Genomic DNA, 25,866 nt, shown 5'->3' on the forward strand with positions numbered 1-25,866 from the left:
CGGGCATTGACAGCTTTCCGTTTTTTCTTTCAGAACACGCATTAAGTGGTGTTCTATGTACTTTTGGTTCACCGTATGGTCTTAACATTTTTCTTTACTAAGACAAGTTTTCTGTATTAAGGCAATGTTTCACTAAATAGCTGACACACGTATTGTATATCATGATGGCAAAGCCATGAGGTTTACAGTTATATTTTACATTTTAGAGCTCCCAGATGAAGGGCTCTCAAGCCCGAAATGCATTGGAGCACAATGGAGCAGCTATAAGTTTGATATGAGTGGAAATAACTCTATGGATTGATGATAAATCTACAATGAACTTTAAAATAAACCTTACATTAATGAAATAAACAAAGAGTCTTGATTTTCAAGAACACAAAGGTGTGCCCAAGATCAGGGATGTTATCATTATTTTGATGGTAACACTTTTCTTGTTAAATCCAATTTCACCAGTAAGGAGGATTTATCCTTACCATTCTAAACATATCACAAATGAAAATGCTACTTGTTAGACCTGACATTCTTGGCAATGCTTCATTTGCTTTTTTTGACCGTATCACGGACTTTGTTTATTGGGTTGTGTACTCTGGGCACTTTATCACTGCTGATCAGTGCTAATGCGCAATTTTTGGATATCCATTATTGGCATATTGGATTTACTGGTAAGTCCCTAGTTATGTGCACTGTGTGCGTCCAGGGCCTGTAAATCAAATGCTACTAGTGGGACTGCAGCACAGGTTGTGCCTCTCACATGAGTAGCCCTGTAAACCTGTCTTAGTCCTGACATTGTAGTGTCTGTGAGAGCAGTTCTTAACTGCCATGTCGTGCTGGCAAGTGAACCCACTTGACAGGCCCAACCCTTCCCTTTTATTACATATAAGGCACCCCTAAGATAGGCCCAAGGTACCCTCATGGGTAGGGTTCAGTTTATAAGACATGGTTAAGATGGCACCTATCACCCTAAATGAAATTAAATCCGCCTTAAACTAAAGCGCAAATGGTAAGGCTGCAGGACCAGATGGTTTCCCCTCGATATTTTTTAGTCTAGTATTGATTTTTGGTCCCCAATCATATTAAGAGTATTTAATGCAACAATTGGAGGGGTTTTACCTGCAACTTGGGCGGAAAGCATTATAGTCCCTATCTTTAAAAAAGGTGACAAGGTGATGCAAAATGCTACCGCCATATAACTCTACTTGATTCAACATCGAACTTGATGGGTAGGATCCTATTAGAAAGATTGGAATGTTGCCGAGAATAATATCCTAACTGACACCCAGTATGGATTCAGAAGGGGTATAGGAACAGTAGAGCAGTGCGTCAATCTTGAATTATTGATAGGGAAATATACCCTTCCTAAAGTAGGTCAACTACATCTTTGTTTTGTAGATCTCACAAGTGCATTTAATCTAGTTGACCACATAAAATTATGGCAAACATTGCAAAGGATGGGTGCCCCACATGATATTATAACTTACCTATCACAAATCTATGCTCTACTAACTTCAAGATTCTGATTCGGACCCAATAGTGATGCACATCTCATTTTAAAGTTACCCGCGACATTAGACAAGGCTGTGTCATTGCACCCCTTTTATTTTCTATTTATATTAGCAAAATTGACATATCCTTGCAGAGCCTAAAGGCTGATGCCCCTAGAGTCGGATTGTGTGTGTGTAATGCCAGTACTTTTATATGCAGACAATGCAGTCCTGTTATCAAGGACTGCTAACGGGCTCCAATGTTTAATCGAAAACTTCACACAATTTATGTTTGAAAAAGACCTAATACCTTCATCAGACCTGTGGAAAAAGTAAAACAAAGAGCAGGGACCACCATGTGATAGGCGTACACATTGAAAGAATAAGATTTTTTTCATATTTATAACTTCTTTTTAATGGGAATGGTTCTTGGGGTGCACACATTGATTTATGTAAGTTAAAATCTGTACAATCAAGTGAGTTTTTTTTACAGTTTTGGAAAAAAATTGGGAATTAGCCAGTGCGGGCAATCCAGTCACTATATAGGAGTAAGTTCATCCCAGGTAGATGTTATGGAGTGGCGCTATGGTGGTGGCCAAATACTATCTTACTGCAAACACGGGAAAAGAAGCTTTTAAGAAGGCTCTTAGCAGTGCCTAACTCAGCTCACTCATATATAGGACATTAAGAGCTGTCTGTACCTCTATCAGTGATTACATCAACACAGCAGCCCTTATGTTCTGGCATGGTGTTTTGACTAAGGATGAGAGACTACATTTACTAAGGAAATAGTAATGGATTGCCTTGCACTTGATTACTGCAAAAACAGCATTAGTTTGCTGTAGTATATTTATAAACTTTTATTAGACTGTAAGGTGGATGTTGATTTTTATGATCCAAAGCTTATTCAGTACTATAGCAAAGAGGATCCAAAAACGAGGTTAGCAAATTCAAGGGAATCTGCAAGAGATGCAGGAATAAGTTTAGAATTGACAGTTAGAAAAATCTACAAACGTTCGCTCAACCATACCTTATCTGGAGAAGAAATTTGAAACACAGATTTTATTTAACAAGGTTAAGGATGGGTACCCTATATTACCAGATCACATTTCCCACAATGGGCAAGTGGTAGACCAAAAAATTCCAAATAGCCCTTGTGATGGAAAGTCATTACAGACCACACTGCACTTTATACTTTTTTGCAACTTATATCGAGACATTAGGAAGCATGTTCTACGACCCTTATTTATTGAAAATAAATTGAATTTTTGTAAATATGCTTTTAATTATATATGTAGCCTTCAGCCTGTCTGACACGCATTACACGGTGCCCAACGTCGGAGACCTCCCTCCTGGTGTCGCCTAATTCCCCCCCTGGGCTAGTAAGGGATCCCCTTCATCACACCCGACACATGCCCGTTTTTTTCCTACTACATAACATTCCATGACACCACACGCGTTGCTTTTTATGGCACTGCTGGTGAGCTGTTGGGAGTAATGGATCGCAGCTACTGCGACATGCAAGTCTCTGCCTGTCTGGGTTGCCGTACCAGTTTGATACCTTCTCCTTTCCGAGCGAGAACGAATTGCCTCTTAGTTTCTTCACTGTTGGGATGTTCTTTTTACCTGTTATGCTATTGGACAATAATTTAAAAACACTGTTCTGCTGCTGCTCATCCTTCAATGCGCCACACCATCGGCTGTATGACTATCCTTGCTCACAAATGTGCTGTGCCGCCGGGCCTCAGGGATGCCGGCCACGAGGCTGTGTTATGATCAACTCAATACGCTGCCGGCCTCCGGGTTGTAAGCGCACAAAGCTGTGTACTGTGTTTTATCTTGTGCAATAAAGCAGTGTTGAACTCCCAAAAAAAAAAAAAAAAAAAATTATATCTGTAGCCTGGAAAATGAAAAAGTTTGCAATGTAGTTATTGTTTTTATTCAAATGGCAATTAGAGAAAGGACAATTCTCATTTGGAAGCCTTAACAAATGAAAATAATTAGATACTCAAACATTCGTTAACCCACAAAATATTTCGATTTTTCTATTTTAAAATTGTATTTGAATCATATGTTATAAACCTCTACAATGCCTGAATATAGTTATTGCTCTGTACTTTTGAGCCCAACATCTCTGAGCCTTGTTTACATAATTATTGCAACTAATAATTGAATAACCTTTTAGAATGAAGTTTTACTATGCACTTTGTACTGTATTATTGAGTCTTGCTTACATAACTACTGTAATGAATAGTTGAGAAATATCTTAGAATGAGTATTACTGTGCACTGTATTGTTTTATCTTGTTTACATAATTATTGTGATTAACAACTTAGAAATTTTTAGAATGCTTTTATGGTTATACTAGCAGCCTGTCCCAACCTTGTCCGGGTACAACAAGCTTCCCCGACCCCCGCCCGCCCCGACATTGTGCAGCAGCCCGGGCCCCCGCCCGTCCCGTCCTCGCCTGCCCCGACCCCCGCCTGCCCCGACATGGGTCCCCTTACCTGAGCCGCCGCTCCTCCCGCCTGTCAGCTGCTCGCACCGCCGCTGGACTGTCCGCTGCTCCTCACGTCACCGCTCCTCCCCGCGCAATGTCCGCCGCTCCTTGTCGCGCTCCTGACGTGAGCACGCACGTCACGGCCAGCGCTACTTCGGAGGGACTACTTTTTTTTTACTGTCAATTTTTTAAATAACTTTTTTTTTAAATTTATATAGCCTATAACCATCTACACACCCTGACAATTCCAACGGTGTATCGGGTGTGTGGATTGGCGCTGTGGTTCCCGAGTTTACCCGCCTCAACGGCTGAAAGTTCTTCCTTTATTATAGTAGTATAGATATTATATACCGAATAAAGCTTGTTTGATTTGATTTGATTTGATTTGTATGTGAATGGTAGGACTAGTACATGCGTGTTTTACAGGTCCTGATAGTGAAATATTGCCATTTTCGTGTTTTACCATTGCAAGAACCAGCTTTCCTTTAGATTATCATTGGAGGTGCCTTGTTACATTTTACAAGAATAACTTTCAATTGGGAAGAGCTAGAGATTTGGAGTTTGGGCTTCCTGAGCTCAGAATTTAAAAATACATCTTTTAGTGAATTTGGTTTTAAAGTTGTGTGTTTGAAAATGTCACTTTAGAAAGTGTGCATTTTATTGCATCTACCATCCTGTTCCTCTTCCTGCCTGTGGCATCAATGTCTGGTTTAGACTGACAGCTGGGTTGTTTTTGCATTCAATATAGACAGTCTCTTAAAGGGAGCCAGGATGTGCCATGCATATCCTGATGGGCCATCATCAGGCTGATGGGACTTCCTGAGTTGAGCTAGAGTGGTGGGAGAAGTTGTCTTTGACATCTGAATAGGGCTCCTCTGGGCTCTCACAATGCTGTCAAAAACTACCGCCCCATCTCGCTGCTCCCGTTTCCTGCAAAAGTCATCGAGAAGACCGTCAACAAGCAGCTGGCCGCCTTTCTCGAGACAAACGGATCCCTCGACCCCTCACAGTCTGGCTTCCGGGCCAACCACAGCACCGAGACCGCCCTGATCGCAGTCACCGATGACATCCGAGAGCTGCTCGACAACGGAGAAACAGCGGCACTCATCCTCCTCAACCTCTCCGCGGCCTTCGACACTGTCTGCCATCGTACCCTAGTACAACGCTTCAGCAACGTCGGAGTCCAGGAGAAGGCACTGGAGTGGATCATCTCCTTCCTCGCCGGAAGGACACAGAGAGTCCGCCTCCCTCCGTTCAGATCTGAAGCCACCGAAGTCATCTGCGGCATCCCTCAAGGCTCCTCGCTCAGTCCAACCCTCTTCAACATCTACATGATCCCCCTTGCAGACATCGCACGCCAGCACAACCTCAACATCATCTCCTACGCCGACGACACCCAGCTGATCCTCTCCCTTACCAACGACCCCGCCACCGCCAGAGCCAACCTTCACGAAGGGATGAAAGAGGTAGCCGAATGGATGAAGAACAGCCGCCTGAAACTGAACTCAGATAAGATGGAAGTCCTCATCCTGGGATCCTCACCCGCCGCTTGGGACGACTCCTGGTGGCCCCCCGCCCTAGGCAGCGCACCCAAACCAACAGACCACGCACGCAACCTGGGCTTCATCCTGGACTCCTCCCTCTCCATGACCCGACAAGTCAACGCCGTCTCCTCGTCGTGCTTCAACATCCTGGGCATGCTACGTAAGATCTTCCGGTGGATCCCCACCGAGACCAGGAAGACGGTCACCCAGGCCCTCGTCACCAGCCGTCTGGACTACGGCAACACCCTCTACGCCGGAACCACCGCCAAACTCTAGAAGAGACTCCAGCAGATCCAGAACGCCTCAGCACGACTCATCCTGGACATCCCCCGTCGCAGCCACATCTCCGGACACCTGAGAGATCTGCATTGGCTCCCGGTCAACAAGAGAATCACCTTCCGTCTCCTCACCCATGCACACAAAGCCCTACACAGCCAAGGCCCAGGATACTTCAACAGCCGCCTCAACTTCTACGCTCCCAAACTCCAGCTTCGATCGACCAGCCACGCCCTCGCCGCCATCCCCAGCATCCGTAGAGCCACCACAGGGGGACGGTCCTTCTCCTACCTCGCCGCCAAGACATGGAACTCCCTCCCCACCCACCTCCGCCTGACCCAGGACCACCTCGCCTTCAGGAAGCAACTCAAGACCTGGGTTTTCGAGCAGTAGCAGATCCCCCCGCCCCCCAGCTCTGGGTAAGTAGTGCGCTATATAAATGCAATGATTGATTGATTGGATGATTGTCTCCACCCCCTTATAACATGTCTGAAGCAAAGGCAGGGCAAGGCAGGATCTTGTGGAAAACAAAAACTTTCCTTTAAAGTATGCCCACTTCAAAGGCCAAAAGGGGTATAAGTATTGGCCCTGCAACCCCACAATGCAGTGTGTCTGAATTTCCACACATTGCACCTGTGTGCCAAGTTCTTTACTGCAAACCCGCAGACCACAAACATCTTCACATTTCGACGCATCGCTTCCCCAGGAATTCAGGAACGGACACTAAGTTTTCCAATGCTTCCCTTCTCTGCGGCTGTTTTTCTTTTTGGATTTTGACGCATCCAAGGCACTTTGTGTAAAACCACAGCATCCATAGAGTTCTATGAACAGAATTGCTTAAACCTTTTAAAAAGTGATATTTTGAGTTATGTATGTTGGATTTTTGTTGTTTTCGATTTGTTTTGTTTAGCTAAAGATTGCTTATTTTTCTAAACTGGTATGTCCATTTGTGGAGTTTCCACTGTGTTACTGTGTCTGTTATATACACACATTGTCTCTGAGCAGGGGTTATCTTGGGTATTTAACTCCCTTATCCTGACTAGAAGGAAGGGTCCCTACTTGGACACGGTGTACACCACTGCCAACTAGAGACCCTCATTTCTAACACTACTCCTCTCTGATCAGGAATTACAGCTTAAAAGTATATTAAGGAATTCCCAATACTGGCCATGATAGGGGTAGGGCTCACAGCAGTAACAAACAAAATCAGCCATTTGTCACTACCAGGACATGCAGACCATAAAGATACATGTCTTACCTTTTACTCACATAGCACCCTGCTCTTAAGGTTACTTAGGGACTACATTAGTGGTGACGGATATGTGATAAAAGGGGAGTTCATAGTTTGGCAAGTAGTTTTAAATGGCAGTTTTAAAGTGGCAATAAACTGCACACACATGCACTGTGACAGGTTTGAAGGGCTACTTCTGTGTGTAGCACAATCAGTGCTGCAGCCCACTAGTAGCATTTGAAGTACAGGTCCTGGGTATATGGTATACCACTTTACAAGGCACGTACGAGTACAGAAAATATGCCAATCAGGTATACACCAATGTCATCATGTTTACAGGAGAGTGGCATGCACTACAGCCCAAGTCACAAGTGAGAAAGAGAGAAACTCTGTTTATTTAGACCATAGTCTTTAAACACCGAGATCGAGTAAAATTCAGAAAGTTAGAAGTGATAAAGTGCCGGAGTCATGACTTTTTAAAGAATAAACCAAAAATAGTTCTTAGAAGTTAATAGCACTCAGGGTTTACTTGAGGTTGCGCTACTCCAGAGTAAATACAAAGTTCAGCACCACTGCAATAGAAAGCAGGCCAGCTATAGGACTCAGACCAGTCCCGCTGAAAAGTACCTTGGTTGGAGCAAGCATTGACATTGAAAACTCGATGCGAGTAGTTGAGTAGGCAAAGCCTCAGTGCCTGAACACGCTGTTGATGAAGGTTTCAGCATCGATTCCCCTGACAGTGTTGTTGTTGAGCTGCACTGTCTGTTGTTGTTGAGCCGTGCAGTCCTTCGAGGTGAAGTCGTTGATCTTTTCCTGCATCTGCTTCGAAGGTCAATGCATCAGTTCTGATAGGCTCAAAATCATCACTGCATCAATTTGGAAGCAAAAACAGCTGCATGACCCACTTCTGAGGACCAGGACTGGATTGGCATCTCAGACAAAGGAGCACTCACAGATGGCAGAGTCTAGCAGCAGGATTGTAGGATGTCTTTGATGGCCCTTGGAATCAATCTTGGTTCAAGTGAAATGGATTCAGCCCTTGTCCTCAGCAGGGCAGATATCAGCAGGGAGCAGGGCAGCTAAGCAAAGCAGAGAAGAAGTTCCTTCAGAACATTCAGTCAAGCACATCGACAATCCTTGTAACACAGCAGTTTTTGCTCCTGGCAGAGTTCTTCACAGGTCCAGTACTGCACTGTCTTGGTAGGGTCAGAGGCCTAGTTCTTATACCCAAAAATGCCTTTGAAATGGGGTGACTTCAAAGCAAGCCCGTGAAGTGCACAGGTCTCCTTTCATCTCAGCCTTGTCTGCCAGGCTATCTGTGGGGGGGTAATCAGCCCTTTCTGTGCTACACAGGACACTGCCTATTCAGATGTGTCAGCTCCCTTTCCCCCTTCCTGCCTAGCAAGAGCTATCAGAATGTAGATGAATGCAGATGAGTTTTCAGTCACACCCACCCCTCCTGTGTTTGTGGCTGTCTCAAGGGAATACACAAAGTGTAGCTGTCACCCACCTTTGACGTGTATTGAAGACAGGCTACAAGCTACACAGAATAGTAAGAGCAGAGAAGTGTCCACTTTCTAAAAGTGGCATTTCTAAAACAGTAATGTTAAATCAAGCTTTACTGTTAAAGAGGATTTATCATTACCATTCCAAAGATATGAAACATGATGCAGCTACTCCTTTCTAATAAGAAATTACAGGTTGTGTCTTAAAGCATTCCAAATGTTAGCCTATGAGAGGAGTAGGCCTCACAGTAGGGAAAAACAAATTTAGCTTTTGTCATTTCCAGGACATGCCAAACTTAAAAGTACATGTCCTACCTTGTACTTACACAGTACCCTTCCTGTACGTGTGACTTAGGTGTAATAGAAGTTTAAGGTTTGGCAAGTAGTTTTAAATGGCAAGTCGAAGTGGCAGTAAACTGCACCCACAGGCATTGCAATGGCAGGCAGAGACTGGTTCAAGAGGCTACTTGTGTGGCTGGCACACCTAGTGCTGCAGGCTCACTAGTAGCATTTAGATTATGGGCCCTGCAGGTATGGTATACCACTTTACAAAGAAGTTGTCAGTAAACTAAATATGTCAATTGTGTATAAATAAACCAATGTTACAGTGTTTAGAAGAGAAGCGCATACACTTTAGCACTGTTTATAAGAGGTAAAGTGTTCAGAGTCCTAAAGCTAACAAAAACAAAAAGAAGGTCAGTTAAAGAGGAGGAAGGCAAAACGTTTGGGGTGATCCTTCAGAGCAGGCCATTTTCCAACAGTGCCCCATTCAGAGAATTGACAGAGAAGAATGCTCCCTTCCAGTGGTCCTCTGAACATGACCGAAGTTTCATGAAAATCAAACACGCAATTGAAAATGCAACTGAAATTACTTATTTTGATCCAAAGGTGTGTACTGAGATCATAGAAGACGAAGGCCCGGTGGGGTTGGGAATGATCCTTGCTCAACACAATGGAAATTGAAATGCTCAGAGAACACATTGTGGCCTATGCCAGCAGAAGTCTATCTCAGACTGAACATGCATATTCTCAGCCAGAAAAAAAAGAGAGTTTGGCTGTAGTATAGGCTTGTGAACATGTGTGTTTCTGTACGGAAAGCATTTCAGCCTTTTCAGTGACTAGAAGGCATTGCTCACCATTTTCAGAAATCCGAAAGCCAAGATGCCCCTTCACATCAAGAGGTGGGAGTTGCGAAAGCAAGTCTATGATTACACTATTGTGCAAAAGCTGGAGAAGGATCAAAGCCCAGCACTTCTTACAAGTGCTGGTACAGCATCACAGTACACTGTCTTAAGTGGATGATGAGTATATCAGTTTCATTGTAAAGTCTAGCACCCCTACAGCTCGAGAAATCATTGGTGCTACCAACACAGACAGTCATATGCTCACACTAAAGGAAATCATTTCATCAACTTGAAGTGAAATTGAAATAGGAAAACAAAAATTAGGAGCAAGAATTTCCATTACTTATATCGGAAACTAGGTAATTTCCTAAATGAGTACAGAGTAAAATGGCCACCAACGTGATGACAAAACAATGTGCAATTGAACAGCAGAGTTGCCTTAAATCTCAATCCTGTATTGCCACCGACATGATGATGATGCCTGTGCAATAGAGCCCAATCTAGTATGGCCTTTACATGATAACAAAAGAACGTGAGGCTCACAAACACAGGCTGAAGAGACACACAACATCTAACAAGAGAGGAGAGCGAGCAGGCACGTGCCTCACAGGCGAGCTCGGAGCAAATGCATACATCCACAAAGCCAAAAGGGGGCAACATCAGAGACCAGAAGCTATGGTCCCAGCAGCCAAAAGCGAATAAAAAGCAGCATGCACTAACAGCAGGAAACAGCAGCCGGAATATCGCTGAAGGAGTGAAACACAGAGTCGTAAAGTCGGTGGACAAAAGCGTGGGCCTCCGCACATCACTAATATGTGAGAGAGGAACACCGGAGAGTAAAGGGTAATGCAGAGGTAATTTATTATCTTCAAGGATTGCACAACCTGGACAGACCACTCAGCTCAGAAACTCAATTGCAACAGCAGCAGCCACCATTTAGTCTCTCCACCAAATCCATTCCAGAACAGGAAAGCCAGGCATAAATAAGCATAGAAATGAGCGTGCCACTGACAATGTACATAACAGGCTTGCCCATTGCTTTGCTGTGATCAGTCTGCCTACTGCAGCTGCCAAACATATATCCAACTATATTGCAGTCGACACTGCACCCACCCTTCTATCTTGCTTCCAATCAGTTTCTGCTCCTTCCTTTATGACATAATCACTGATTTGGGTTAAGGTTTTATGAAGGGTTTGTCCGGCCTGATCGAACAGGAAAGTTGGAATTTGCTTGGTCATTTCTGGTGGGCTGGACAACGGAAAATGGGATTGTCGCCATGCGCTACTTTTGAAATGTAACATGAGAAAGAAACCTAGGCCGTCAGCAAGAAATAGTGTGCAGTTTGTCCAAACTATACAGAGAGAGGAACAATGACATGTGATTCTAGGTTAAAAATATATTTAATTTGTGTTGATAAAAATTATATAGTAACTACAACACGTTGAAACTATATGATGCAATAAAAATGACATAACACATAATAATCACCATAAATACACAACATATTTAAATCATAAACAATACAATCAAAGATAATTCATATACGGAATATAAAAGGTGACAATAGAACTCGACGCGCGTTTCGGCTGAAAACAACGCCTTCCTCAGGAGTCACTGGATGAAAACTCTGAAAATACATTTTTATAAGAAAGACATACATCAGTATTCTGGCGACCAAATAATGAGTTTACAAAAAACATAAATTCTTTTGTACAAAATATTAAAAACAGCAGTTCTAAAAAATATAACAGTTTTATACTTCTTATTACTAAAGTCAAAGTTCTTATCAAGCTGACAGTTTTGGACTCATAAATCTGAACACTAAAGTCATATGATAGACAGATATTTTCTAGTCATTATTTTCTATGTGCTCAGGAAGATAACATTAAATATTTCTTGATGTAAAAAACATATACATGCTTTCTTCTTAATGATCATGTAATGTCTACCACAATAAAGATAACAGATTCATCAAAGCAAAGGTGGCTAATATAGATAAATCAAAAACCAACTTACAGCTAAAGAATTTTGTTCTTGCTTAGCATTTCAAAAAATGAAAGACCTCTTCTCGCAATTTCACAATCACAGAGGAGCCACTTGATAAAGGCTAATTCCTGCATAGTTAAAAAGACATCCAAATATATAAAGAATGAAGGTAGTAGATAGATCACTTTAAGCACACATGGTTGTATGGCGTACAGAACATCTAATTTAATAGGTTAATAATAAGTGTAGGATAGGGATTCCTTTTTCTAGGGTGGCGTAACTCCAGAATATGTTGACACAAAAAGAAAATGTGACAATGATTTTGTATATATTAAGGGGTACCTCATGGGCAAAACCTATCTTTGATACTAGTGGCGAGGTAAACGCAAGATAACTATTTCTTATAGAGTAAGCCGTTTGAGAGATGTTAAGAAGATTGGAGATCTCTATCTTAGAATTATAGTGGCTTGTAGCTGTATATTGTATGCTCTATAAGTATCAGAGAATCAGACTATAACCAATTACCAAATATCCTGATCATACTCAGTTGCTATAGGCTACTTAGGTATGAGGAGGAAAAATAATACTGAATAACGATGGCATAGAGTAGGTATACAAATTACCTGATTTATAAATATGGTGATCCTACTAATAATCTTCTATACATAATTGTATGTGGAGGTTGTTGGATTACTCGAGACGAATTGTTAAAAAACGATAGACGTGTAGCTGGACATCCTCTATGTGAACATAATAGAGTAATCCAACAACCTCCACATACAATTATGTATAGAAGATTATTAGTAGGATCACCATATTTATAAATCAGGTAATTTGTATACCTACTCTATGCCATCGTTATTCAGTATTATTTTTCCTCCTCATACCTAAGTAGCCTATAGCAACTGAGTATGATCAGGATATTTGGTAATTGGTTATAGTCTGATTCTCTGATACTTATAGAGCATACAATATACAGCTACATGCCACTATAATTCTAAGATAGAGATCTCCAATCTTCTTAACATCTCTCAAACGGCTTACTCTATAAGAAATAGTTATCTTGCGTTTACCTCGCCACTAGTATCAAAGATAGGTTTTGCCCATGAGGTACCCCTTAATATATACAAAATCATTGTCACATTTTCTTTTTGTGTCAACATATTCTGGAGTTACGCCACCCTAGAAAAAGGAATCCCTATCCTACACTTATTATTAACCTATTAAATTAGATGTTCTGTACGCCATACAACCATGTGTGCTTAAAGTGATCCATCTACTACCTTCATTCTTTATATATTTGGATGTCTTTTTAACTATGCAGGAATTAGCCTTTATCAAGTGGCTCCTCTGTGATTGTGAAATTGCGAAAAGAGGTCTTTCATTTTTTGAAATGCTAAGCAAGAACAAAATTCTTTAGCTGTAAGTTGGTTTTTGATTTATCTATATTAGCCACCTTTGCTTTGATGAATCTGTTATCTTTATTGTGGTAGACATTACATGATCATTAAGAAGAAAGCATGTATATGTTTTTTACATCAAGAAATATTTAATGTTATCTTCCTGAGCACATAGAAAATAATGACTAGAAAATATCTGTCTATCATATGACTTTAGTGTTCAGATTTATGAGTCCAAAACTGTCAGCTTGATAAGAACTTTGACTTTAGTAATAAGAAGTATAAAACTGTTATATTTTTTAGAACTGCTGTTTTTAATATTTTGTACAAAAAAATGTATGTTTTTTGTAAACTCATTATTTGGTCGCCAGAATACTGATGTATGTCTTTCTTATAAAAATGTATTTTCAGAGTTTTCATCCAGTGACTCCTGAGGAAGGCTTTTTTTTCAGCCGAAACGCGCGTCGAGTTCTATTGTCACCTTTTATATTCCGTATATGAATTATCTTTGATTGTATTGTTTATGATTTAAATATGTTGTGTATTTATGGTGATTATTATGTGTTATGTCATTTTTATTGCATCATATAGTTTCAACGTGTTGTAGTTACTATATGATTTTTATCTACACAAATTAAATATATTTTTAACCTAGAATCACATGTCATTGTTCCTCTCTCTGTATAGTTTGGACAAACTGCACACTATTTCTTGCTGACGGCCTAGGTTTCTTTCTCATGTTGGTTCTTACCCTGCCCTAGGAGTCTGCGTATCTTACTACCCAGGGGGTCCTTGTTTAATTCCTACTACTTTTGAAATGTCACATTGTCATTGCTCAGTTTGTGTGTAACCGATGCTACTTTTGAATGTGATTTTTGGCATAAAAGACCATGCTCCGCTCATTGAAATTGTGCAGTCTCTAGCGCACCACCCGTGTTGTGCTTCGTTCCTGCAGCCAATAAAATTTGGTCTTTGAAGTCATCGAGAAGTTTCCCGTGTCTCTGTTTGCCGAGGCAGGGGAATCCGAAGACTTCGAACATTTTCCCTGGCGCTGCTGGGTTCTAAAACCCGGTTCTTCAGTTGGCGCCCATAGTTGGGCCGCCAACTTTGCCTCCCCTTCATCTGCTACTCCTACGCCTATCTATAATGCTCCTTCTATTCCGACTATGGATTCTTCTACCATTGTTCCGTCTTCTCTTATTCTGACACCTTCTCCTTCTACTAGACAGAGAATGACTGCTGCAGTTTCTAGCTTCTTTTCTCCTTTGTTGGGACCATTGGGTATGTCTCCTGTTGTCGAGCGTAGACAATCACGTAGTCAAATGCCTGATGCTAATGAGCGTACAGTTTTGGATCACATGGCGCGTAAATGGGTTATGTATGCTACACAGTATGATCTTGAGGGTATTGTGGATGTTTTCCTTCAATGGGAAGCACCAAAGCAACGGTACGTCTTTGAGATGATGTGTGTGTTTCTCCATGAATATTTACAACAAGGGGTGGTGAGGGACAGAGTCTCTGAATTAAGCAGAAAGCTCTCACCCAGTCAAGAGATCAGGGCTAGATCCAACACCGTTTTTTAGCTCACTGCACCATCCCAGTTTCAGAACCTGGCTGTATGCAAATTAGTATGTTCCTGTCCCAGTGCATGATGGGAACAGGGCAAACCAAACTACAAAAGCCAATTCTTACACTGGGAAGGAAACAAGCTCCCGGGGACCGGTTTCTGGCATTACAGCCGTCTTCGGCCCGGTTTGCTTGAATCCTGATGGTGCAATGAGCAAGGGTCTCACATCTGAGAATACCCTTCCACGCTAAGGGTGGACAAAAATATTTACAACAAGGGGTGGTGAGGGACAGAGTCTCTGAATTAAGCAGAAAGCTCTCACCCAGTCAAGAGATCAGGGCTAGATCCAACACCGTTTTTTAGCTCACTGCACCATCCCAGTTTCAGAACCTGGCTGTATGCAAATTAGTATGTTCCTGTCCCAGTGCATGATGGGAACAGGGCAAACCAAACTACAAAAGCCAATTCTTACACTGGGAAGGAAACAAGCTCCCGGGGACCGGTTTCTGGCATTACAGCCGTCTTCGGCCCGGTTTGCTTGAATCCTGATGGTGCAATGAGCAAGGGTCTCACATCTGAGAATACCCTTCCACGCTAAGGGTGGACAAAAATATTTACAACAAGGGGTGGTGAGGGACAGAGTCTCTGAATTAAGCAGAAAGCTCTCACCCAGTCAAGAGATCAGGGCTAGATCCAACACCGTTTTTTAGCTCACTGCACCATCCCAGTTTCAGAACCTGGCTGTATGCAAATTAGTATGTTCCTGTCCCAGTGCATGATGGGAACAGGGCAAACCAGACTACAAAAGCCAATTCTTACACTGGGAAGGAAACAAGCTCCCGGGGACCGGTTTCTGGCATTACAGCCGTCTTCGGCCCGGTTTGCTTGAATCCTGATGGTGCAATGAGCAAGGGTCTCACATCTGAGAATACCCTTCCACGCTAAGGGTGGACAAAAATATTTACAACAAGGGGTGGTGAGGGACAGAGTCTCTGAATTAAGCAGAAAGCTCTCACCCAGTCAAGAGATCAGGGCTAGATCCAACACCGTTTTTTAGCTCACTGCACCATCCCAGTTTCAGAACCTGGCTGTATGCAAATTAGTATGTTCCTGTCCCAGTGCATGATGGGAACAGGGCAAACCAGACTACAAAAGCCAATTCTTACACTGGGAAGGAAACAAGCTCCCGGGGACCGGTTTCTGGCATTACAGCCGTCTTCGGCCCGGTTTGCTTGAATCCTGATGGTGCAATGAGCAAGGGTCTCACATCTGAGAATACCCTTCCACGCTAAGGGTGGACAAAAATATTTACAACAAGGGGTGGTGAGGGACAGAGTCTCTGAATTAAGCAGAAAGCTCTCACCCAGTCAAGAGATCAGGGCTAGATCCAACACCGTTTTTTAGCTCACTGCACCATCCCAGTTTCAGAACCTGGCTGTATGCAAATTAGTATGTTCCTGTCCCAGTGCATGATGGGAACAGGGCAAACCAAACTACAAAAGCCAATTCTTACACTGGGAAGGAAACAAGCTCCCGGGGACCGGTTTCTGGCATTACAGCCGTCTTCGGCCCGGTTTGCTTGAATCCTGATGGTGCAATGAGCAAGGGTCTCACATCTGAGAATACCCTTCCACGCTAAGGGTGGACAAAAATATTTACAACAAGGGGTGGTGAGGGACAGAGTCTCTGAATTAAGCAGAAAGCTCTCACCCAGTCAAGAGATCAGGGCTAGATCCAACACCGTTTTTTAGCTCACTGCACCATCCCAGTTTCAGAACCTGGCTGTATGCAAATTAGTATGTTCCTGTCCCAGTGCATGATGGGAACAGGGCAAACCAAACTACAAAAGCCAATTCTTACACTGGGAAGGAAACAAGCTCCCGGGGACCGGTTTCTGGCATTACAGCCGTCTTCGGCCCGGTTTGCTTGAATCCTGATGGTGCAATGAGCAAGGGTCTCACATCTGAGAATACCCTTCCACGCTAAGGGTGGACAAAAATATTTACAACAAGGGGTGGTGAGGGACAGAGTCTCTGAATTAAGCAGAAAGCTCTCACCCAGTCAAGAGATCAGGGCTAGATCCAACACCGTTTTTTAGCTCACTGCACCATCCCAGTTTCAGAACCTGGCTGTATGCAAATTAGTATGTTCCTGTCCCAGTGCATGATGGGAACAGGGCAAACCAAACTACAAAAGCCAATTCTTACACTGGGAAGGAAACAAGCTCCCGGGGACCGGTTTCTGGCATTACAGCCGTCTTCGGCCCGGTTTGCTTGAATCCTGATGGTGCAATGAGCAAGGGTCTCACATCTGAGAATACCCTTCCACGCTAAGGGTGGACAAAAATATTTACAACAAGGGGTGGTGAGGGACAGAGTCTCTGAATTAAGCAGAAAGCTCTCACCCAGTCAAGAGATCAGGGCTAGATCCAACACCGTTTTTTAGCTCACTGCACCATCCCAGTTTCAGAACCTGGCTGTATGCAAATTAGTATGTTCCTGTCCCAGTGCATGATGGGAACAGGGCAAACCAAACTACAAAAGCCAATTCTTACACTGGGAAGGAAACAAGCTCCCGGGGACCGGTTTCTGGCATTACAGCCGTCTTCGGCCCGGTTTGCTTGAATCCTGATGGTGCAATGAGCAAGGGTCTCACATCTGAGAATACCCTTCCACGCTAAGGGTGGACAAAAATATTTACAACAAGGGGTGGTCCCCGGTAGCTTGTCTCCTTTCTGGTAAAGAATTGGCTTGGTAGTTTAGTCTGCCCTGTTCCCATGATGCACTGGGCCAGGGACAGACTGATTTGCATATAGCCAGGTTCTGAGCTGGGATGGGGCAGTGAGATAAATAACGGTGATGGATCAAGCCCTGATCTTTGGACTGGGTAAGAGTGGTCTGCTCAATTCAGACACTCTGTTCATCACCACCCCCTTTTGTAAATCGATTTTGGCCACTATAGGTGTGGCAGGGTATACTCAGACATGAGTCCCTTTCTCACTGCTCCATCAGGATTCAAGCAAGCCGGGCCGAAGAGGCTGAAATGCCAGAAACCGGTCCCCGGTAGCTTGTCTCCTTTCTGGTAAAGAATTGGCTTGGTAGTTTAGTCTGCCCTGTTCCCATGATGCACTGGGCCAGGGACAGACTGATTTGCATATAGCCAGGTTCTGAGCTGGGATGGGGCAGTGAGATAAATAACGGTGATGGATCAAGCCCTGATCTTTGGACTGGGTAAGAGTGGTCTGCTCAATTCAGACACTCTGTTCATCACCACCCCCTTTTGTAAATCGATTTTGGCCACTATAGGTGTGGCAGGGTATACTCAGACATGAGTCCCTTTCTCACTGCTCCATCAGGATTCAAGCAAGCCGGGCCGAAGAGGCTGAAATGCCAGAAACCGGTCCCCGGTAGCTTGTCTCCTTTCTGGTAAAGAATTGGCTTGGTAGTTTAGTCTGCCCTGTTCCCATGATGCACTGGGCCAGGGACAGACTGATTTGCATATAGCCAGGTTCTGAGCTGGGATGGGGCAGTGAGATAAATAACGGTGATGGATCAAGCCCTGATCTTTGGACTGGGTAAGAGTGGTCTGCTCAATTCAGACACTCTGTTCATCACCACCCCCTTTTGTAAATTGTGTTTCTCCATGAACAATGGGTTGACGAAGTAGGTAAAGCTCCTTCTGAGTTGTACCGTATACGTTCCGAATTTGCGAAAGGGACCGTTGTGGGTCCTCATGAGGTTGAGAAAGCAGTTACGACCTTATTGTCATTTCGTAGTGACACTCCTTCTGAGCAACTGTTTGAGTCTGATTCGTCAGCTAGGAGAGCAGCGCGTCAGTATCCGATGCGTGAGGTTCCTCCAGTCTGGAGACCTGGCGATGCAGCTGCTAATCCAGCCATTCTACCATACTTTCAGCGTTTTTGGGTACATGTTCCTTAGAAGCGTGTTGAAGTTTTAGCTATTAAGAAGTCTTTGCCTGATCCGCGCAAAAATCCAGCAGGATACTATAAAGAGCTCACTCAGACTGTGGGTTCATGTATCATGAATCTGGCAGACATAGACATGTTGTTTGGGAATGTTGTTCCACAGCCTATTTGGAGTAAGATTCGTCGTACGGATCACGCAGAAGAAGTAGGTGATACTTGGGTTAATCTTAGGGATGCCGATAATAGACAAGGAGGTGGCGCTAAGCCTGAGGATTTGATTACTGAACTCCCTGGTAAGATTATTACTTATATGAAGACTTTGATGCCTGAAGTGCGTGTTAATTGGGACAAGTTGTCTGCGTGCAAGCACAAAAAAGAAGAAACGGTGTCTGACTTTTTCTCGCGGTTTGAAGCGACCTTTGTAGACCACAGTGGTCAGGACATGGCTACTGAGGGTGGCCAGAGATTTTTCGTTGGCAAATTCATACATAATTTGCTCCCCAAATTGTGTAATAAGTTGAAAGATTCTGAAAGTGCTTGGGCTGTTTCCACGTCAGTGCAGATTTTGGCTACAGCTCAGTACTATGAAAATAGGCACAAAGATGAGGTAGAGAAAGCTGATAAGAACACTAAGAAATTGAAGACTAAAGTTCTTCTACAACAAGCTTATCCACCCCGTACTAATATTCAACGCGATTATCAGCAGAATAAGCAATATTCGAGAAACTCGCAAAGGAACGAGTCTTCTCAACAACGCTTTCCGTATGGGCCTAATAAGTGTGCGTATTGCAAAGAAGAGGGCCATTTTAAGAATAGTTGTCTGGTTTTGTTACAGCGCACGAATGGTGCTTCTGGTGTGAGAGGTCGAGGTGCTCAACAAGTGCCTAGAGGTAGAGGTCGTGGACAGAATGTGCGTTCTTTGCCTTCACAGAACTCAATGAATAGTTTTGATCAGCAGAATGGTTCATCTGGTAGGACAGCTCAGTACTATACGGACGATTACTAGGTCGAAGGTGAGGAAGTGGATGGTAATGATTGCTAGGACAGCCATAGACAAAGAGAGGGAGTTGTTTCAGTTCCAGTAGATCAGAGTGGACCCTATGTTGAAGTGATTGCATCAGGTGTGTCAGAGCCTTTTCTGTTGGATACTGGTGCTGCAAAGAGTTCTATTATGCACTCTGAACTCCCTGGCGCACCTTTGTCTGGCTTTGCGAATGTTTCTGTAGGTTTTTCTGGCGACCCAGTTACGAATCCGATTTCTACTCCGTTGCCTCTTTCTGTTGGACCTCGTAGATTTGAAGCACCCCTCATTTTGACTACAGGTTGTGGTGAGAACTTGTTGGGATTGGATTTGTTGAAGAGATTGTATGCGACGCTGTATTGTTCTCCGTCAGGAGTACATCTTACGTTGGGTGAGAGAGTGATCTCTCCGATGTATATATCTAAAGATGGACTTCCACCGGAATTGTCTTCTTTACCCTATTCATTGTGGGCTACTGGTCCGAATGATGTAGGCCTCTTGGAGATTCCGCCTTATGTTGTGACACTGAAGGTGAATGCTAAGTTAACGCGTATTCCACAGTACCGTATCTCGAGTGATGGTGAGCGAGCACTTTTGGAGATCATTTAGGATCTGATCAAAAAGGGTGTGATTGAGGAAACGAGAGGTAATGTGTGCAATAGTCCCGTTTTGCCTGTTCTGAAGAGAACTGATTCTTCACAGCCTCCTGTATACAGGTTTGTGATCGATCTTCGCGAGGTGAACAAGATCGTTGTTCCGCAATTTCCTGTTGTACCTGATATCACCTCTTATTTGATTTTGATTCCGGCTACAGCCACGTGGTTTTCGGTGATTGACTTGAAGAATGCTTTCTTCAGCATCCCAATTGAAGTGGAGACTAGAGATATCTTTGGATTCTCTTTAGGAGGACGAAGTTTCCGCTTTAAGTGCGCTCCTCAAGGCTATTGCGAGAGTCCATCGATCTATATCCAAGCTTTGAAAACGCAACTTGATTTGTTGGTTTTACCAGATGGTGCTGCCCTTATTCAATATGTTGACGACTTGTTAGTTGCTGCTGACAATGAAGAGATTTGTAGAGAAGCTACCTTGTCATTGTTATGCCACTTGTCTGATTTTCATCACAATGTTTCTCTCTCCAAATTGCAATATTGTCGACAAGAAGTAACCTACTTAGGTCACCTCTTATCGAAGGAGGGAAGGAAACTGACCCCAGAAAGAATTCAAGCTATTGCGAAAATGAATGTTCCTACTACACAGAGAGAAGTACGTGCGTTTTTGGCTATTACGTCGTACTGTAGACAGTGGATCCCTAATTTTTCGTTACTCGCGAAGCCTTTGATAGCTCTTACTGTTAAGGGTACTCCAAATCCTATTCCTTGGACTGACGAATGTCAAAAGAGCTTTTCAGAATTACGCAATGAGTTGTGTTTGGCTCCTGTGTTGGGTACCCCCGACTACAGTAAACCTTTCACATTGTATGTCCATGAGAGAGAGGGATGTGCATTGTCAGTGTTGACTCAACAGTTCGGTGATAAGCAACGTCCATGTGCGTATTTTTCGTCGACTTTAGATCCGGTAGCTAGAGCGTAGCCGAGTTGTCTGAGAGCAACAGCAGCAGCGGCTGTTTTGATTCAACAGTCTGCTGGTTTGGTTATGGACAATACACTGATTGTGATGGTTCCACATGCAGTGGATACCTTGTTAAATCGTACCAAGACACAGCACTTAACTAGTGCTCGGTTGTTGGGTTACGAATTGACCTTGTTAGCGAGTCACGTACACATTAAGAGATGCAACACGTTGAATCCATCTACGTTGTTGCCGATTTCAACTGAGACAGATAATGTTGAAGAACAGCATGATTGTTTCCTTAGAACTGAGGAAGAAACGAAAGAAAGGGAGAATAGACCTTAGGGATACTCCTCTTCCAGAGTGTGATGGTACTTTGTGGGTTGATGGTTCGTGCTTTAAGCTGCCGAATGGTGAAACGACTGCGGCATATGCTGTTACGACTTTGCATACGATTGTTGAAGCTGCACTTATCCCACACAATTCAGCGCAAGCAGCAGAGTTGATTGCATTAACGAGAGCATGTGTGTTGGCGAAAGGAAAGCGAGTGAATGTGTACACTGACAGCCAGTATGCGTTTGGTGTTGCTCATAGTTTTGGACGTTTGTGGCGAGAGCGTGGGTTCCTGACTTCGCACGGAACTAAAATACAGCATGGACAGTTGGTGAATGAACTTCTTGAATTACTTACCTTGCCATTGCAAGTAGCGATTGTGAAATGCAGTGCCCATAAGAAAGTTACGGATGATGTTGGTCGCGGAAATGCGCTTGCGGACGAAGTTGCGAAAGAAACTGCGAGAAATGTGATGAGCCGAATGTATGTTGCAGGTCCGGCGAGATGGGTTCCAGAGAAAAGTATGTGTGAAGATACGATTGAGAGTGTGAAATCCATCCAAGCTGAAGCTACAGAGAAAGAGTTGAATGAATGGAGAGAAAGTAAGGGTAGATTGGATTCGAATGGTTGTTGGACTGATTTGTCTGAGCATCAAAGATGGTTGTTGCCCGACGCGTATGTGCTTCCAGTTTTTACGATGGCTCATGGGATGGCACATATTAGCGTAAAAGGGATTTGCAAGTTGTTGGCTCCGGTTTGGCAGAATGTGGGAATCCCCAAATGTGCAGAGAATTTGGTTAAGAACTGTATGGTGTGTTTGATGTACAATCCTGGTAGGGTACTCCAACACCAGCTGGTCATTTTGCTCCTCCTACGTATCGGTTCGAGGCTTTGCAGCTAGATTTCATACACATGGAGAGGTGCAACAACCTGAAATATGTTTTGGTGGTTGTTTGCTCCTTTTCTAGATGGGTGGAAGCTTACCCTTTGAAGGACAATACTGCCTTGTCCACAGCGAAAGCTCTTATCAAAGAGTTTTTCCAGAGATTCGGATTGCCGAGAATTATCTGGAGTGACAATGGGAGTGAATTTGTGGGTCAAGTGATGAAGAGAGTATGTGAGGGATTAGGTATCCGGCAGAAGTTCCACGCTGCAAATCACCCCCAATCAGCTCGTTTAGTCGAGTGCTATAATGGCACTTTAAAATTAAAATTGGCCAAAATTCAAGCGAGCTCTGGTTTACAATGGCCAGATGCTTTGCCTTTAGCACTTTTGTCCACAAGAATGACTGTGCATTCACGAATGGGTTTGAGTCTGTATGAGGTTGTGTTTGGTCGCCCGGCGAATATTTGGGGCGTTCCAAGACCAACAAAGTTCAGTGAGCTCAAATACCCTGTGTTACTTGATTACTTGTACGAACTGACGGCTAAACTGCGTGTCTTACACCAACAGGTTCACAATAGTCTGCCACAGGCTTCTGAAGATCCAGGTCACACCATTGAACCCGGTGATTGGACTTTCGTGAAGAACTTTCAGCGGAGCAAGAACGAGCAGCCCTGCTGGACAGGACTGCACCTGGTCCTTCTGTCTACACGTTCTGCAGTTCGAGTGCAAGGCAAGAAAAACTGGATCCAGGGCATACACTGCAAATGGGCTCCGTTGCCCTTGCCGTACGACCGGTGGATCCAGAAAGGACTTCCAAACTCTGAAACTGAAACTGTGCCACGTTTTTTGCCATTCAGCGATGCCCGTTTGATTGGAACAAATACTGAGAAAGAAAGTGACGATCTTTTGCAAGAAGCTGTGCCTCCTTTGAATAGATTGAACACTACTGAGCCTGAACTCTTGTTTAAGGAAAAGACATTGCCTGGGAAAGATCGTTATAATTTGCGACCAAGAGTCGTGGGACTAATAAAGAATAAATGAAGTTTTTATGATTTTTCTGTTTACAGGTTAACTCTCCTCCGAGGAACTACTTATTTTTATTTTTTGAACCGCCATCCGGGTTCAGCTGTAGGGTCGCGGTAGACAAGTCTTTGGAGTGCAAGCCTGAGACACTAGGTCGACGGTTCTGTTTGGCCTAAGGGAGTTGCCCTGGGTTGACAGAGGCATTCCTTAGCATAGAACACCCTACCACCGCGAGCAGCATATTTAGTGAGGATGGATTTCTTCGAGTTGGAGAGACCTGTAGAGACAATGAGTTTTAAGAATAAGATACGCAAACTGATAACACGAAAAAGATTTTTAATATTGTGCTTATTTATGCTACTGAATTTAATGATATTTTTAATTGGTTATGTGACATTCTCTTTTAAAGTAACGTTTATTCCCACTGTGCGACCTACACCTCCACCTACTATTTCTTCTCATTCTTTTCACCCTCTGCCTGAACATGAAGTAGTTAGAAGACTGGATTTTGCCAATAGTTCCTTTATTCAACTTTTGCATCAACACCAGTTAGTTATGAACACAACGAATTGTTGGATTTTTGGCCTAATGCCCCACACGACCGGTAAAGGTATTCCTTACTTAGTTTTGCCTTTCAGCCTTAATGGTTCTATTTGGGCTTATAGAACGATGTTCATCTATGCCCATAGTGTCTATCCCCTACGTTCATAGAAAGACAATCCGAAGAATAGTGCTTTAGCTAGAGGCATAGTCGACATGGTTAAAGGGAATAGTGCAGTTGAGACTATTCCGAAAGATGAGAAACAACCATATAGTGGTTGGGACGTTCCTGGATATGGAGTTAGCCTGAGTGTTAAGCAGCGAGCGAAAAGTTCTCCACCGATTTGGATAGTGCCCCATCAGGGCCGCTATTGTCTGCAGGGTAATGGCAAGAATCCGAGAGCTCAGCTAGGAAAGAGTGTCTGCACTGACACCTATGTATTTACGTCTCAGACTTCCCCAGCATTTCTAGCCGCTAAGGGTACTTATTTTGTTTGTTATGACAAAGCATATGCATGGTTGCCCCCTGATTTTTCGGGCACATGTTTTGTTTCTTTCCTGTTGCCCCCCACTTTTACAGCTGTGGCAGATTACCATAAGATGAGAGTTGCTAGAGGTGTCTTCAGTCAGGAAGATACCGCAGGGCAAGAGTTGGGAGATTTCTTTAAGGGTTTTCTGCCGTTCTGGGGACCGATGGCTAACAGCAGGAACATTCGCCAGTTGACGAGAGTGGTTGAGTCCACCATAGTCGAAACTGTCGGTGCCCTTAGTAACTTGACTGCTGAGCCACAGTCAGATAGACTTATGACACTTCAGAATAGAGTTGCTCTTGACGTCATACTTGCAGACCGAGGTGGAGTATGTAAGCTGATTCAATCAAGCTGTTGCGTTTTCATTCCAGACAACGCTCCGTCAGTCTTCCAGGCCATTTCCAAGCTACATAAAATCTCCGATTCTGTACATTTAGACAAAGGAGATTGGTTGTTGATGGGATGGTTTTGGGGATTGATATCCACTTGGGAATGGAAAATTCTGATGGTCATTGGGATGGTTTTAGCTATCTTTTTCCTGTTCTGTCTCTGTGTTCAGTGTGCTCCTGCTATTTGTAGCCTTTGTGCTACTTCGTGTGCAAGGACATCTGTCCAGAGGGAGGTACTAAGTACTAGGATGATGCTACAGCAACATATCGATGATATGATGAATATAGATCCAGATTCAGATTGACATGGGTTTGGGTTTATTGCCTATGTAAGGGCAAAAGGAGGGTCTGTAGTTCCGTAGTTTGAGGGTCTGAGGTTCGGTGGTTCCGAACCCGTTCAATAAAGGTCGTAGGAAATAGACGATTTTGGTGTCAGCAAATCACGAGTGCGGTGTGTACGAGTGTTTTCGCATTAATCGCTCAATGAGAACATTACGTATTCAGGGATTTCGTTTGAACGCTTGGGTTCCATTTTGTGGACGGCAGCCATTTTGTGTGGTTGCCCTCACATAGGCTGATGACTGCGGCCGAGCGAGTCCTTGGGACACGTACACCTTAGCTGACTCCTGAATGACCTGGCCGAACTGACTCCCTTGCCCGAGGCTGACCTCGCTGAGCAACTTCCTTGTTAGGCAAGCTGGTCAGATAAGGATCAAAGAGCAGGACATTGCCGAATTTACAGTACAATGCACCCACCCTTCTATCTTGCTTCCAATCTGTTTCTGCTCCTTCCTTTACCACATAATCACTGATTTTGTTTAAGGTTTTATGATGGGTTTGTCCGGCCTGATCGAACAGGAAAGTTGGAATTTGCTTGGTCATTTCTGGTGGGCTGGACAACGGAAAATGGGATTGTCGTAATGCGCTACTTTTGAAATGTCACATTGTCATTGGTCAGTTTGTGTGTAACCAATGCTACTTTGGAATGTGATTTTTGGCTTAAAAGACCATGTTCCGCTCATTGAAATTGTGCAGT

Source organism: Lissotriton vulgaris, chromosome 8 (genome assembly GCF_964263255.1).
Source record: "Lissotriton vulgaris chromosome 8, aLisVul1.2, whole genome shotgun sequence".
Classification (NCBI taxonomy): Eukaryota; Metazoa; Chordata; class Amphibia; order Caudata; family Salamandridae; genus Lissotriton; species Lissotriton vulgaris.